At 48.1% G+C, this 14,863-nt stretch overlaps 2 non-coding genes across 2 annotated transcripts; both read right to left on the bottom strand.

Annotated features, from left to right (window-relative positions):
- Nucleotides 1–10,474: 10,474 nt before the first annotated feature.
- On the bottom strand, nucleotides 10,475–10,557 carry trnal-cag (transfer RNA leucine (anticodon CAG)). Its single transcript has one exon. It is a non-coding gene; the product is annotated as a tRNA-Leu (tRNA).
- A 3,744-nt stretch (nucleotides 10,558–14,301) lies between these two features.
- Nucleotides 14,302–14,384, bottom strand: trnal-uaa (transfer RNA leucine (anticodon UAA)). Its single transcript has one exon. It is a non-coding gene; the product is annotated as a tRNA-Leu (tRNA).
- Nucleotides 14,385–14,863: the final 479 nt, after the last annotated feature.

Here is a 14,863-nt window from a genome sequence, read left to right on the forward strand (position 1 = left end):
GTCCTCAGTACCTTGCTCTACGGCAGCGAGGCCTGGACAACGTATGCCAGCCAAGAGCGACGTCTCAATTCATTCCATCTTCGCTGCCTTCGGAGAATACTTGGCATCAGGTGGCAGGACTATATCTCCAACACAGAAGTCCTTGAAGCGGCCAACACCCCCAGCTTATACACACTACTGAGTCAGCGGCGCTTGAGATGGCTTGGCCATGTGAGCCGCATGGAAGATGGCAGGATCCCCAAAGACACATTGTACAGCGAGCTCGCCACTGGTATCAGACCCACCGGCCGTCCATGTCTCCGTTATAAAGACGTCTGCAAACGCGACATGAAATCGTGTGACATTGATCACAAGTCGTGGGAGTCAGTTGCCAGCATTCGCCAGAGCTGGCGGGCAGCCATAAAGACAGGGCTAAATTGTGGCGAGTCGAAGAGACTTGGTAGTTGGCAGGAAAAAAGACAGAGGCGCAAGGGGAGAGCCAACTGTGCAACAGCCCCAACAAACAAATTTCTCTGCAGCACCTGTGGAAGAGCCTGTTACTCCAGAATTGGCCTTTATAGCCACTCCAGGCGCTGCTTCACAAACCACTGACCACCTCCAGGCGCGTATCCATTGTCTCTCGAGATAAGGAGGCCCAAAAGAAGAAAGAAAAAAAGAATATGATAATTATCTGAAGGGGAAAAAAAAGTCAGCTTTTCATGGAATACATGAGGATGTGGCATGAGCTGAGTTGCTTGTGCAGAGAGGCAGCACAAGCACGATGAGCTGAATCCCTCCTTTTGTGCTGTAAGTATTCTGTGATCTATGATTCTATACAAAGTGAAACCAACACTCACATATGAGAAACTGACAGGTACAGTGTAAACCCCACACTAACAAACCAGCAAATGCCAGGGACAGAGTAAAACCAACAGTCCTAGACAAGAAACTGACAGATACTGTGTGAAACCCAAAAATCACTTATCAGGATTTGGCAGTTAATGTGTAAAAACCTCTCTTCAATATCCATCCTGCAAGGTACAAAGAAAATTAGGTACAAACCCAGGCTCATACTTCGAAGACTGAGAGATAAAGAGCAAAACACAGACTCACCTACAAGAGGCTGACAAGTACAGAGAATAAAATAGAGGGGGTGCAGATTAAAAACACATGCATGTAACGGATACTGATAGGGATAGAATCAAACCCTTTCTCACACATGACACGAAAATTGGTGGTGTCGTCAATAGTGAGGAGGAAAGCCTGAGATTACAGGCCAATATAGATCGTCCGAGGCAGAGAATATAAGAGCAGGGAGGTTATGACAGAGCTGTATAAAATGCTAGTCAGGCCACAGCTGGAGTACTGTGTACTGTTCTGGGCACCACACTATAGGAAGGATGTGATTGCACTGGAGAGGGTACAGAAGAGAGTCACCAGGATGTTGCCTGGGCTGGAGCATTTCAGCTATGAAGAGAGACTGAAAAGGCTAGCGTTGTTTTCCTTAGAGCAGAGAAGGCTGAGGGGAGATAAGATTGAGGTTTACAAAATTATGAGGGGCATTGATGGGTTAGATAGGAAGAAACATTAGACCTTAGCGGAGGGGTCAATAACCAGGTGGCATAGATTTAAGGTAAGGGACAGGAGGTTGAGATGGGATTTGAGGAAAAAAATTTACCCAGAGGGTGGTTGGAATCTGGAACGCACTCCCTGAAGAGGTGGTAGAGGCCGGAACCCTCACAACATTTAAGAAGTAACTGATTCGGATTTGGAATGAATTGTCTGACAGGGTGGTGGAAACAGATTCAATTATAACTTTCATAAAGGAATTGGACAAATATTTCAAAGTGAATTTCTCCAGGACTATGGGGAAATAGGCTGGGGGTTGGACTAATTGCATCATTTGTTTCACAGATTCAGCACAGGCACAAAAGACCGAAAGGCCTCCTTCTGTGCTGTATGATTCTTTGAAATCGTGACACTCAGGGCAAGTCTGTATAAGAAGGAGAAATGGAGACAGGTCAGGGAGAGCACATCACCAAAACTGGAGATACTACATTGGACAGGGAGGGTCGGGGGGGGAGAGAGCATGTACATACAGTCAGAATCAGCACCTTCAGGGGAGGAGAGAGAGAGGAACCAGTGAACTGAACCCAGCCAGAGTCAACCTGCTGAAACACCAGTGAGTTCACACTGGGGAGAGATCATTCACCTGCTCCGTGTGTGGGAAGGGGTTCACTCAGTCATCCAACCTCACTGAACATCAACTTGTTCACACTGATCAGAGACCTTTTCAATGTCCTGACTGTGAGAAGAGCTTGAAAAGCAGTAATGATCTGCTGAAACACCAACACACTCACTCTGGGGAGAGGCCGTTCCCCTGCCATGTGTGTGGGAAGGGATTCACTCAGTCATTCAATCTGCTGCAACATCAGCAAGTTCACATGTAACTGCAGGGGTTGGATTCTGCTGTTGTTGCTGCTATTCATCACTTTCAGAGACAAAGTTGGGTCTTACTTTATAACCAGTGTAGTCCAGAGCAAAAGCGTCTTCTTAATGTTGAGATAAACGGGAGAAGAAACCGGGAAGTGGCGGCGAGGATGGTGGAGGTGCTGCACCATCACTTTAATGGTGCACCCTCCCTCCCCCGGGGTCCTCGCTGCACGTCCGCCAGGCCTGGCGGCTCTGATTGGGGTCGTGAGAGCCCCTGAGACTCGGTGCAGCTGAGGCTGCGCTCACCCCCGCTCAGCTCTGTTGTGATATTTAAAATATGAAAGGCCTGTTGGACTGAGAGCTGATCTGGAATTTAGAAAGCAGCATTACTGGAGGCTCATTGCTGCTCAGCACAATCTCACCCCCGATCCTGGGAATTGTTGATTCTGCACCCTGTAGTTCAGTTCTGCAATTAACTCGAGGGGGAGATGTGTGAGCAGAAAAACAGAGCGAAATGAAAACACAGCTGGACAGATGTGCAACAGGTCAATCCACTGTTACAATAACTCCATCTCTGACTCCCTCCTGACAGTAACCAGCCCTTTCACAGAGACTGTGGGTGGCTCTGAAAAGAGCCTTTGGTTTATTAGATGTCATTTTGGCCGCTTTACTTTTTCTGGGAGCTCTGAGCGCTGGTTTTCTTGCGCAGCAGCACGGCCTGGATATTAGGCAGCACCCCGCCCTGGGCGATGGTCACCCCTCCCAGCAGCTTGTTGAGCTCCTCGTTGTTGCGGACGGCCAGCTGCAGGTGTCTGGGGATGATGCGGGTCTTCTTGTTGTCCCGGGCCGCGTTACCGGCCAGCTCGAGGATTTCAGCGGTCAGGTACTCGAGCACAGCAGCAAGATAGACCGGGGATCCAGCACCCACACGCTCAGCATAGTTTTCCTTTCTCAGGAGCCTGTGAACACGGCCCACCGGGAACTGCAGTCCAGCCCGGGAGGAGCGAGACTTGGCCTTGGACCGAGCTTTCCTGCCGGTCTTTCCTCTTCCAGACATTTCCACAATCTCACAAATTCTTTCACAAAGAATGGATAATTTCTCAGCTTTTGTCGTAAGCTTGAAACAGTCAGGATGGCCGAGTGGTCTAAGGGGCTGTGTTTAGGTCGTAGTGTTTTCTGGAGGCGTGGGTTAAAATCCCAAATCTACCAAGTTGTGTTTTGACTGAACTGGAGGGATTTGGGAGCAGCGGTGAAGGGAAAGCATGGAAGAATATTGACAAGGAAAATGATAATGGACCCAAAGATGTTTCTTCAATACATTATGCTAAGAGGCAACTAAAGAAAGAGGAGTGCACTGAAAAGACCAAAAAATCACAGTGATTTTTGACATCTTGCCAGGATTGAGTGGCGCGTGCACGGGATGATGTCATTTTGCAGCGCCAACATCATCACATTTCCGCAACAAATCCATCTTCGTACATGCGTGATAAAGCGTCATTGGGTATCTAGCCACCCCATCCCCCGACCACTTGGCTGTAGGAAGTGGCTGAATGGGAGATTTTGCAGCTGCAGCTCTCCCCCCTCGGCAACTCACTCCAGGCCTCGACGATTCCCCCCCTCAGCCGCTCGCTCCAGACCTCGCTGCTCCCCCACCCCCCCACTCCCCTGGCCAGTTGTTCCTCGCTTCGCACTACCCCACTCTCTGACCACTCGCTCCAGGCCGCGCCGCTTCCCTCCTCTCAGCCACTCACTCCTCCGTCGCCCTGTCACTCCTTGCGGCCCTCCTGCTTCTACAGGTGGCGCCTGGTGAAGAAATGTGGGAGCGAGTGTCACGGCCAGAGCTAGCAGCTGTGGGCTGGGCTGGGACAGGGTGGGGGGTGGGGGTGCGGAGAGCGAACAGCCAGAGTGCGGAATTTCGCCAGTAGGGAGGAGGGGGAGAAAGCGAGTTGCAGAGGGGGGAGAGCGGTCAGTGAGGTGGGAGCTAGTAGCTGCGTTCGGGTGAAGTCAATCCTGGTCAGTTACATAAACAAATCACAATAACGAATTGGCAGCACATTTTATCCTCTGCCCGATTTTCCTTTCCATCGATCGGGGTGCTAATTCAGTATCTTCCAATGGAAATTCAATCATAAAATTCCTTTTGTATTTAATAGGATTACTGAAATGTTAAATGGATCTGAGGATTACAGTTAGTATTAGCAAACACACCCGAGTGAATTAGCACCCCAATCGATGGAAAGGAAAATCGGGGAAAGTATAAAATGTGCCGCCAATTTCGTTATTGAGATTCATTGAGTAATTCGATTCTGCCCAACACTGAAATTGGCGGCTTTTTTGAATTCAACCTTTCTGCCAGGACGACAATTTAAGCCAATGATTTGCTGTATTTTCTAATTCGAGGCTCGGCAATTGGTTAAGACATGCGAATGGGAAGAGGGTGACCAATCAGAAGTGGGCTCTGGATAGCGCGGGCTCAAACTGCGGGAATTCCAAGTCCCTGAATGACTGAGCTGAAACTGATCAGTTTCACAAACCCTGTCAGTTTCAGTGCAGGAAACACCGTCTCGGGGGAAATAACATCACAAGTGGGTCTGGTTCCAGTGACCGATTCAACGGCTGCTGCAAAACTCCCGGATTCCCTCATTGCAGCGAAATAATTTTGAAATTCTATGAAAACAATGAGTGATTCTGGAGGAGTGATGTGGCTTTTCACTGAGGGCATGTGTCGACTGGAGAAATAACTAACTGTAGAGCCTCAGGCGCTGTTTACACAGCCCGTTCAGAAAATCAAATCCACTGCATATCCTTGCTACAAATGAAATGTCAAATTTGGGGATTCTGGTTTTGTATCCCGAACACAGCACAGATTTATTCCAGACAGTTCTAAACAGCCTATCCCAGCTCCCGTTTCCAGGTCACTGCTCTCTCTGTGAGGCGGTGGGTGGCTCTTAGAAGAGCCTTTGTTGTGTTTGCTGGAAAGGGTCGAGTTGTTCAGCCGCTGAATTCGTAGAGAGTGCGGCCCTGCCGTTTCAGAGCGTACACCACATCCATGGCAGTGACCGTCTTGCGCTTGGCGTGTTCAGTGTAGGTGACCGCATCCCTGATCACATTCTCCAGGAAAACCTTCAACATTCCGCGAGTCTCCTCATGGATCAAACCCGAGATCCGCTTGACCCCGCCACGGCGAGCCAGGCGGCGGATTGCTGGTTTGGTGATGCCCTGGATATTATCACGAAGCACTTTGCGGTGCCGCTTTGCTCCACCTTTGCCCAGTCCTTTCCCTCCTTTACCTCTGCCAGACTTTCCTTTATTAATTTCCAAAATATACTTTATTCATTAAAATCTGTAAAAAAAAATACATTACAAAACAGTTCCCAAAAGCACCAAGTCAAACAATACAAAGAGTGCAAAGGAGATCAGTTCCCTTCAATACAGGAGTGAGTTGCCTCACAACCCTTCCATTTCATTGTCATGCCATGTACATTTTATAGCAAACAAATATTTTCTGGCTACAGTTCGAGTGGTTTCCCATGGATCCGGCCCCTCAGTTCAGCTTGGTGAGGGGACCTTACACAGTGGTCTTTCCACATTGAGCCTTTGCTGTGGCTGCCCCAAGTTTTAGTGCGTCCCTCAGCACATAGTCCTGGACCTTGGAATGTGTCAGTCTGCAACATTCGGTCGTGGACAACTCTTTGCACTGGAAGACCAGCAAGTTTCGGGCAGACCAAAGGGCATCTTTCACCGAATTGATAGTCCTCCAGCAACAGTTGATTTTTATCTTGGTGTGCGTCCCTGGGAACAGCCCACAGAGCACAGACTCCTGTGCTACAGAGCTGCTTGGGATGAACCTCGACAAAAACCACTGCATCTCTTCCACACCTGCTTTGCAAAGACACATTCCAGAAAGAGGTGGGCAACGTCTCTTTTCCACCACAGCCACCTCGAGGGCCGCGTGTGGATGGGGTGAGACTTCGGGTGTGCATGAAGGATCTGACAGGGAGGGCTCTTCTCATCATCAGCCAGGCTACATTTTGGTGCTTGTTTGAAAGTTCTGTTGATGAGGTATTCTGCCAAATGACTTTGGACTTCTGCTCAGGGGACCATCCGACAGGATCCACCATCTCCTTTTCCCGTAGGGCCTTGAGGATATTCCGTGCAGACCACTGCCTGAAGGATTGGTGGTCAAAGGTGTTTTTCCACAGAAACTTTTCCATGAAGGATAGGCAGTACGGCACAGTCTAACTGGATGGAGCATTCCGCGGCAATATGACCAGGCCCATCCTTTGCAACACCGGGGACAGATAGAACCTCAGCACGTAGTGACACTTGAAGTTTGCAAACTGGGGATCTACACACAGCTTGATGCAGCCGCACACAAAGGTAGCCATAAGGATGAGGGCGTCGTTGGGTACATTTTTCCCGCCCTTATCCAGAGGTTTGAACATCGTGTCCCTCCGGACTCGGACCATTCTGGATCCCCAGATGAAGCGGAAAATGGCTCAGATGATCGCCACAGCGCAGGAATGCGGTATGGGCCAGACCAGCACCACGTGCAGCAATGTGAGCACCTCGCCCTTGATGACCAGGTTCTTACCCATAATGGAGAGAGATCGCTGCTCCCACATGCTCAGCTTATGTTGTACCCTGGCTACTCGCTCCTTCCAGGTTTTGGTGCACGTCCCAGCCCTTCCAAACCATATCCCCAGCACCTTCAGGTAGTCTGACCTAACGGTGAAGGGGACAAAGGATCGGTCAGCCGAGTTCCCAAAGAACATGGCCTCGCTCTTGCCGTGTTTAACATTGGCTCCCAAGGCCAGTTCGAGCTGGTCGCAGATGCTCATCAGTCTGCGCACAGACAGTGGATCCGAGCATAAAATGGCGATGTCATCCATGTACAGGGAGGTTTTCACCTGAGTGCCTCCGCTGCCTGGGATTGTCACCCCTCTGATGCTCGCATTCTTCCTAATAGACTCAGCAAAGGGTTCAATACTGCAAACAAACAAGACAGGGGAGAGAGGACAGCCCTGTCTGACTCCAGATTGGATCGGGAAACTTTCTGATTCCCACCCATTGATTGAGACTGCACTACTGATGTTTGTGTAGAGTAGTTTGACCCAATTGCAGATTCCCTCCCCAAACCCCATTTTGGAATGCACATCCATCATGTAAGTGTGCGATATCCTGTCAAAAGCCTTCTCCTGGTCCAGGCTGATGAGGCAGTTGTCCACCCTCCTGTCCCGGACATAGGTGATCATATCCCTGAGTAGCGCAATGCTATCAGAGATTGTCCTGCCTGGTATAGTATAGGTCCGATCAGGGTGAATCACCAACTCCAGAGCAGACTTGAATCGACTGGCTATGTCTTTTGACAGAATTTTGTAGTCAGCATTAAGCAGTGAAATGGGCCACCAATTTCCTATTTCTGTCCTCTCCCCCTTCCGCTTGTCGATGAGGGTGGTGATGCCTTTCCTCATGGATTCTAACATACTGCCAGCCTGGAGCATACTCTTGTTTACTGCCAGACAAGTTGATTCTTGCCTCAAATCAGTGCACAATAAAAGAGACTGATTCAGTCAGGCTCCTTTTTATACAGGCCACCCGGACCTGGCTGAGAATGGCAGAGAGAGAGCAGGAAGGGGAGGAGACAGAGTGAAGATTGAACAGAGAGCAGATGGGGAGGAGACACCCAGAGTGACAGACGGAGAGAGAACGGCCCCTCATCTTTCAGCTCCACCTCCAGTTTCCTCCGGGCTGCCAATTTCAAACCCTTTATTAACAGTGGAACCGAAACCCAGCTCTCCACACAAAGCCTTCCAGACTCGGTCTTCATAGTCAAGGCTTTCCAGAAAGCCGGAGCTTTTAAATATGGTCCCGATGCAATTAACGCTCAGTAATATTCCCACCTAAACACAGTCCATTCTATAACAAGAAACCTCCTCAGTCACATCACCATTTCCACACACATCCGCTTCCAGCAGTTTACAGCACCTTACTGCAGCTGCTTGGGGAATCTCCTGTGTTAAGATTGGAGTTGGAAAGCGGCCTTTACCCGGCAGTGTTATTGTCTCACACTGAATCTGCTAGACATCCTGTTCTCTTTATTGCGAGAGAGAAAGCACGGATTTAGGAAATGTTCATTTGAAATGATCTCTATTGAGAACGAGCCCGGCCGTGGGACAGGTATTCCAGTGCAAAGAGCTGTCCATGACCGAGTGTTGCAGACTGGCACATGGCAACGTCCAAGACTATGTGCTGTGGGACGGCATTAAAGCTTGGGGAAGCCACCATGGAGACTCAATGGGGAAAGGCTGCAGTCTAAGGCCCTAGTAGGCCATAGTACAGTGAGGGGCTGGAACCTGTGTAAAACCCCTCGGGCTGTTTGCACCAGAGAATGTTTGATGTGTAATGTAAATACTGTAAATATAACCTGTGCAGGCAGGGAGAGTGAGATACATCATGTACATTATTGAAGGAAACTGATCTGTATTGTACCTTATGTAATATTAAATTTGAACTGCTTTGCAATGTAATTGCACAAATTATACGAATAAAATACATATTGTGCAAAAGAAAGCAGCTTTCCTGTCAACACACACCTTGTCTCAGGGCACAACTTTCCTGTGATCTTGTCATACCCAACTTCGCTCTATATCTTCTGACACACACACTTTACAGTCTGTCATTTCCAAAAACAAGCATTCTAACATCAAAAGACCTTTTGTTTATTTCTCCTTTCTTTTCATTTCTCCTCTATTCTTCTCAATCACTCCCTTCAACAGTCCTATTCAGATCAAGTTGGAATGTGAATAGTGTCACAACTCACCTGACACTATTATTACCTTTCTTTTCTCTTGTCTCATTCAATGGGAAAGTTTTATTCACCAGTCTGTTGCTGTTTTACACTCTTGCCATACCATCTGGTATTGCATCCATCTGAATTCTGTGCTTTCATGACCTTACATATCTTTTCCTCTTCTGGATGATTTGTTTGCTTCAGTTCCATTCAACCAGGCTGGACCACAGGGAAGCTTAGAACCTTTGCCTTGGATGGGTCCACGTTGATCCATTACATTCAGAATCACCTCCTTGAAATAACTCCATAGTACAACTACAGTAACCACACAGAATCTGCTTCAAACACTCCTCCACATTTTATCTGTTCTGACTGTCAACACCTCCAGCTCTTTTGTTTAAGTGGAACCCATCAGGTTTGTATAGGCTCCTTCTATTCTGAAAGCTGTAGCACTGGTTCAGGGAATTCAGCCCTGTTTCTCTACTCGAAAGGATCAGCCATGCTTGATCTGCCTCGTATTTTGCTTTTTTTGCAACGTTACAAGACCTCCAATCCTCTGGCACCACACCTGTATCCAGTGAGGGATTGGAAAATGATGATCAGACCTTCCACTATTTCTTAAAAGCAAAATACTGCGGATGCTGGAAATCTGAAACAAAAACAAGAAATGCCGGATTCACTCTGCAGGTCTGGCAGCATCTGTGGAAAGAGAAGCAGAGTTAACGTTTCGGGTCAGTGACCCTTCTTCGGAACTTCGGAGTTCCGAAGAAGGGTCACTGACCCGAAACGTTAACTCTGCTTCTCTTTCCACAGATGCTGCCAGATCTGCTGAGTGAATCCGGCATTTCTTGTTTTTGTTCCACTATTTCTTCCGTGGCTTCTTTCAACAGCCTGGGGTACATTTCAACTGGTCCTGATGATTTATCCACATTCAAGGATGCTCATCCCATTAGGACTTCCTCTCTCCTTAAGTTATCACGTCCAATACTTCACACTCCTCCTCCTTAATAACAATATCTGCATCACCCTCTCATTTGGGAAAACAGTAAAGTATTCATTAAGGATATTGGCCACATCTTCCACCCCGATACAAAGGTTACATTTTTGATATTTTATGTGCCCTGCTGTTTGTTTAGTTGCCTCTTTCTCTAATGTTTAAATGCAACATCTTTGGGTCCATTGTCATTTTGTTTGTCCATGTTCTTTCATGTTTTTTCTTTGCTTTTTGCCGCTGCTCCCAAACGCCTCCAGTTCAGTCAAAACACAACTTGTCAGAAGTGGGAATCGAACCCACGCTTCCAGTGGAAACTGTGACCTGAACGCAGCGCTTTCGACCGCTCAGCCATCCTAACTGCCTACGATGCATTATCAATGCTAAGGAAATTATTCATTCTTTGTGAAAGTATTTGTGAGATTGTGGAAATGTCTGGAAGAGGAAAGACCGGCGGGAAAGCTCGGGCCAAGGCCAAGTCTCACTCCTCCCGGGCTGGACTGCAGTTCCCGGTGGGCCGTGTTCACAGGCTCCTGAGAAAGGAAAACTATGCTGAGCGTGTGGGTGCCGGAGCCCCGGTCTATCTGGCTGCTGTGCTCGAGTATCTGACCGCTGAAATCCTCGAGCTGGCCGGTAACGCGGCCCGGGACAACAAGAAGACCCGCATCATCCCCAGACAACTGCAGCTGGCCGTCCGCAACGACGAGGAGCGCAACAAGCTGCTGGGAGGGGAGACCATCGCTCAGGGCGGGGTGCTGCCTAATATCCAGGCCGTGCTGCTGCCTAAGAAAACCAGCACTCAAGAGCTCCCAGAAAAAGTAAAGCGGCCAAAATGTCATCTAATAAACCAAAGGCTCTTTTCAGAGCCACTCACAGTCTCTGTGAAAGGGCTGGTTACTGTCAGGAGGGAATCAGAGATGGAGTTATTGTCACAGTGGATTGACCTGTTTCACATCTGTCCAGGTGTGTTTTCAGTTCCCTCTCTGGATTTCGCTCTGTTTCTCTGCTCACACATCTCCCCCTCTTGTTAAGTGAAGAACTGAACTACAGGGTGTCAGAATGAACAATTTAATAAATCCCGCTGCCTTCGATTTGATACATCCCGAGATTATCCCGGTACATTAACGGGAACTGGTTCGGAGCTGATGAATTAATTTAATAATGGAAGTGTCCGGGTTAATTCTCTGTTTTTCATTTGGACAGTTTGAATTGTGTTTTTTTTTCTCTCCGGTGATCTGAGCACCGCTTCTCAATGAGAATCTGCTCCCGGAACAGAGTAAATGCAGGAAGGAAGAGGCCATTCTCGGGCTGTGTGTTTCTCTCCTAACCTGATCTGTTTAGACCGCACTGTTCCCAGAGGACGGAATCAGTGAGAGTTGTGCACACACAGGAGCTGAGTCCATTGCAGCGCTTTAATATGTGCCTTCCCCCCGGCCCTCCCTATTCTCCGGACACAGAGCTGTCTGTTTCCCCCGGCGGCGGGATAGAGTCGGGGATTCTCTCCCCGCAGTGTCAGGGTCTGCAACCCCGGGGAACTGGCGGTTTCAGTCAGAGTGACCGAGCTGCCTTACATATCCTGTGTACTAATCTCCAATGGATTCAAATATTCGTGAACTCATTGGGTAATGTTAGTAAATAACCCTCATGTGAACGGACCCGGCTCCATTAATGCCTTCCAAATAAAACTGGGATCCATTTCTTTTCTCCAAATGCCAGCTAACGGATCCCAGGAGCGGGGTTGAGATTGTGCTAAGCAGCAATGAGTCTCCGGTAATGCTGCTTTCTAAATTCCAGATCAGCTCTCAGTCCGACAGGCCTTTCGGGAAAGTGATGTGACAAAACAGAAACCATGTGGCCGCCCCTCCAATCTAATGGGTTTGATGATGAACAGAGATGGCAGCTCTTTCCTTTGCTGATTTGGTGGCTCTGAAAAGAGCCCTTGTTACACTTGTTACTGAAGCTGGGTTTTAGGTGCGTTCCCCGCGGATGCGGCGGGCCAGCTGGATGTCTTTGGCCATGATGGACCGGGATCACTCTGGTGAATCTGCTCATTTTCCGGCAGAAGCACCAGTCGCTGTTTGAACTGTTTAAAGTCAGGGGTGTATTAGCAGCCAGAAAGTGAAGGGCAGTTCATTGCTCCCTGCAGCATTATCCGCCTCTTTCAGGAGAAAAGATCAGAAACCGCTCGTTTCTGTCAGTCCCCGAGAAGCCTGTGAGAAGCGGTTAGTCGCTAATTTGTTCCTTTTACAGAGTGGAAGCTGATATTTGTCCCGTTTTAAATTGCTGAACCGGACCTTCCTCCCGCCGCTTCCAGTTAACAGATTGACAAATGAAAACGATTCCTAAAATCGCGTCAGGATTTTGTGATGGTAAATACAGTAAAACAGAACATAAAATGAGAGGTTTTAAAATTGTTGCCTGAAAATTGAAATTTACCATCACTTCAATTCCTTCCTGCTCTGGAATTGCCAGGCTTGTTCCAATTGGAAAATCTATGCAATGAGAACTTCTATTTACTTATATGTGATTCTTCTATTGGATAAGAATTGGATTGAGAAGCGGGTGACCAATCAGAGACAGAGTCAAACTGCGGGGATTCCAGGCCCCCAGTAACTGAGCTGAAACTGCTCAGATTGGCAAACCCTGGCAGTAGCTTCACACATTGGACATTTCACACTGAGTCATTCAAGGGCTGGTGTGAGAGAAGCTTCAGATCCTCTCATTACTCTCTGACTCATTATTCATCTCGAACCAAACAATTAGTAAATGTAAAGCAGTGAAGAGACTTTTCATTCTCACTGCAGAATGTGTCATCTGGGGAAATAAGGAACTATTATTTTCGGAGATTCCAGGTGCATTCCTCCCTGAACAAATCCATTCCTAACATTCCCGATCACAGCCTATCCCAGCTCCTGTTGTCACCCGACTCCAGCTGAATTGGAGAAACTCATGTGTTGGGGTTTGAGTTGTGAGGTGGGGTTTCTCCGCCAGTGTTACTGTCTTACAAACTCTCCCCCTGAATTTGTGAACTGTGACTGCACCGAACACATCCCCAGTTCGAGTGAGGGCCGGACATCCCTCTGTTTTATGACAGAGAGTGGGGAAAGGGCTGGGTGGAGGGGAGTCACCAGGGATCCTGGATTTACTCCAAATCATTTCCATGTGGAATCTGCAGGCGGGGCCTGGACAGGGATCATTTGATCAGGGGATCAGCTCTTTCCTGAGAGATGTGGGTGGCTCTGAGAAGAGCCTTTGTGTTCAGATGTTTACAAGTTTCCCGCGCTTTCACTTCTTTCCAGACCCTGCTTTCTGAGACTTCGCTGCTTTCGGCTTGACCTTGCTCTTCCATGTCTGCACTTTCTTCAGCGCCTTTCCGCCCGCCGCACTCTTGCCTTTTTTGACCTTCTTCACAGGAGACTTTTTCTGAAGCGCTGCTTTCTTCACCGCCTTATTTGGCGTTGCCGCCGCCTTGCTGCTCGTTTTCTTGGCTGTTACTTTCTTTGTTGTCACTTTCTTGTCTGCTGGTTTCTTCACTAAAGATTTCTTGTCTGCTGGTTTCTTCACTGAAGATTTCTTGTCTGCTGGTTTCTTCACTAAAGATTTCTTGGCTGCTGCTTTCTTCACCTTCTTTCCCACTTTTCCCTGGGTTTTCCTTCTTGCTGATTTTGAAGGAGCCAGAGGCGCCCTGTCCCTTGCTCTGCACCAGGGAGCCTTTGTTCACATTCCTCTTGATACTTTGCTTGATCTGGGTCTTGAGCTTCTCCTGAGCGGTGGCAGACCTGCAAGGAATCAACTACCAGCTAGCGTATAAAGCGAGACCAAGGCTCAGGGCCTTCAGTTACCTGGAGGGGAGTCGGAGAGGCAGCGGATCCTGTGAGGAACCACAATCCAGGAAGGATGAGAAGGTCATTGTCAGGGTACAGAGGAGATTAAGTTACAGATTTACCAGTTTATAAGCAAGCGCAGAGCGAAGGAACGGTGCTGGGGCAGATCAAATAATTGGAAGCTGTGATCAGTTGGAAGGCAAGAGTGATTAAATGACAGAAGAGATGATGGTGCAAGGCAAAAGTCAGTGAAAGAATAAATAACATTTTGTAAGCACAGATACCAGGAGTGGGGTTTGACCCCACGCAGACACATGTCTATTGGATCTTAAGTCCAACGCCTTAACCACTCGGCCATCCTGGTACGTTAACCCACCACTGAAAATGAAATTTAATGTGATCCGGGTGCCATCTGGCCTTTTCCAATATTCAGTTATGACTCCTCTCCCATGCTAAATTGGACCCTTCATTATTTATGAACCTCAATCGGATCACCCCTCAGTCTAGGTTTCTCTAAGGTGTAGGGTCCCAACTCTTTTAGTCTAACTTGATAACCAAAATGTCTTATACTGGGAATTCGTCGAATGTCTCTCCTCTGTACCCTTTCCAAAGCCTCAATATCACCCATCATGTGAGGAGACCAAGACTGGATACAATATTCCAAGTGAGTCCTGACCAAGGTTTCATGAAAGGACAAATTCAGGACATCTCAGATACTGAAGGAGTCCGTGTCCAGAAGCAGCAAGACCTGGACAACATTCAGACTTGGGCTGCTAAGTGGCAAGTAACATTCACACCACATAAGTACCAGGCAATGACCATCTCCAACAAGAGAGAATGTAA

This window comes from Heterodontus francisci, unplaced genomic scaffold, assembly GCF_036365525.1.
Source record: "Heterodontus francisci isolate sHetFra1 unplaced genomic scaffold, sHetFra1.hap1 HAP1_SCAFFOLD_59, whole genome shotgun sequence".
NCBI classification, from domain to species: domain Eukaryota; kingdom Metazoa; phylum Chordata; class Chondrichthyes; order Heterodontiformes; family Heterodontidae; genus Heterodontus; species Heterodontus francisci.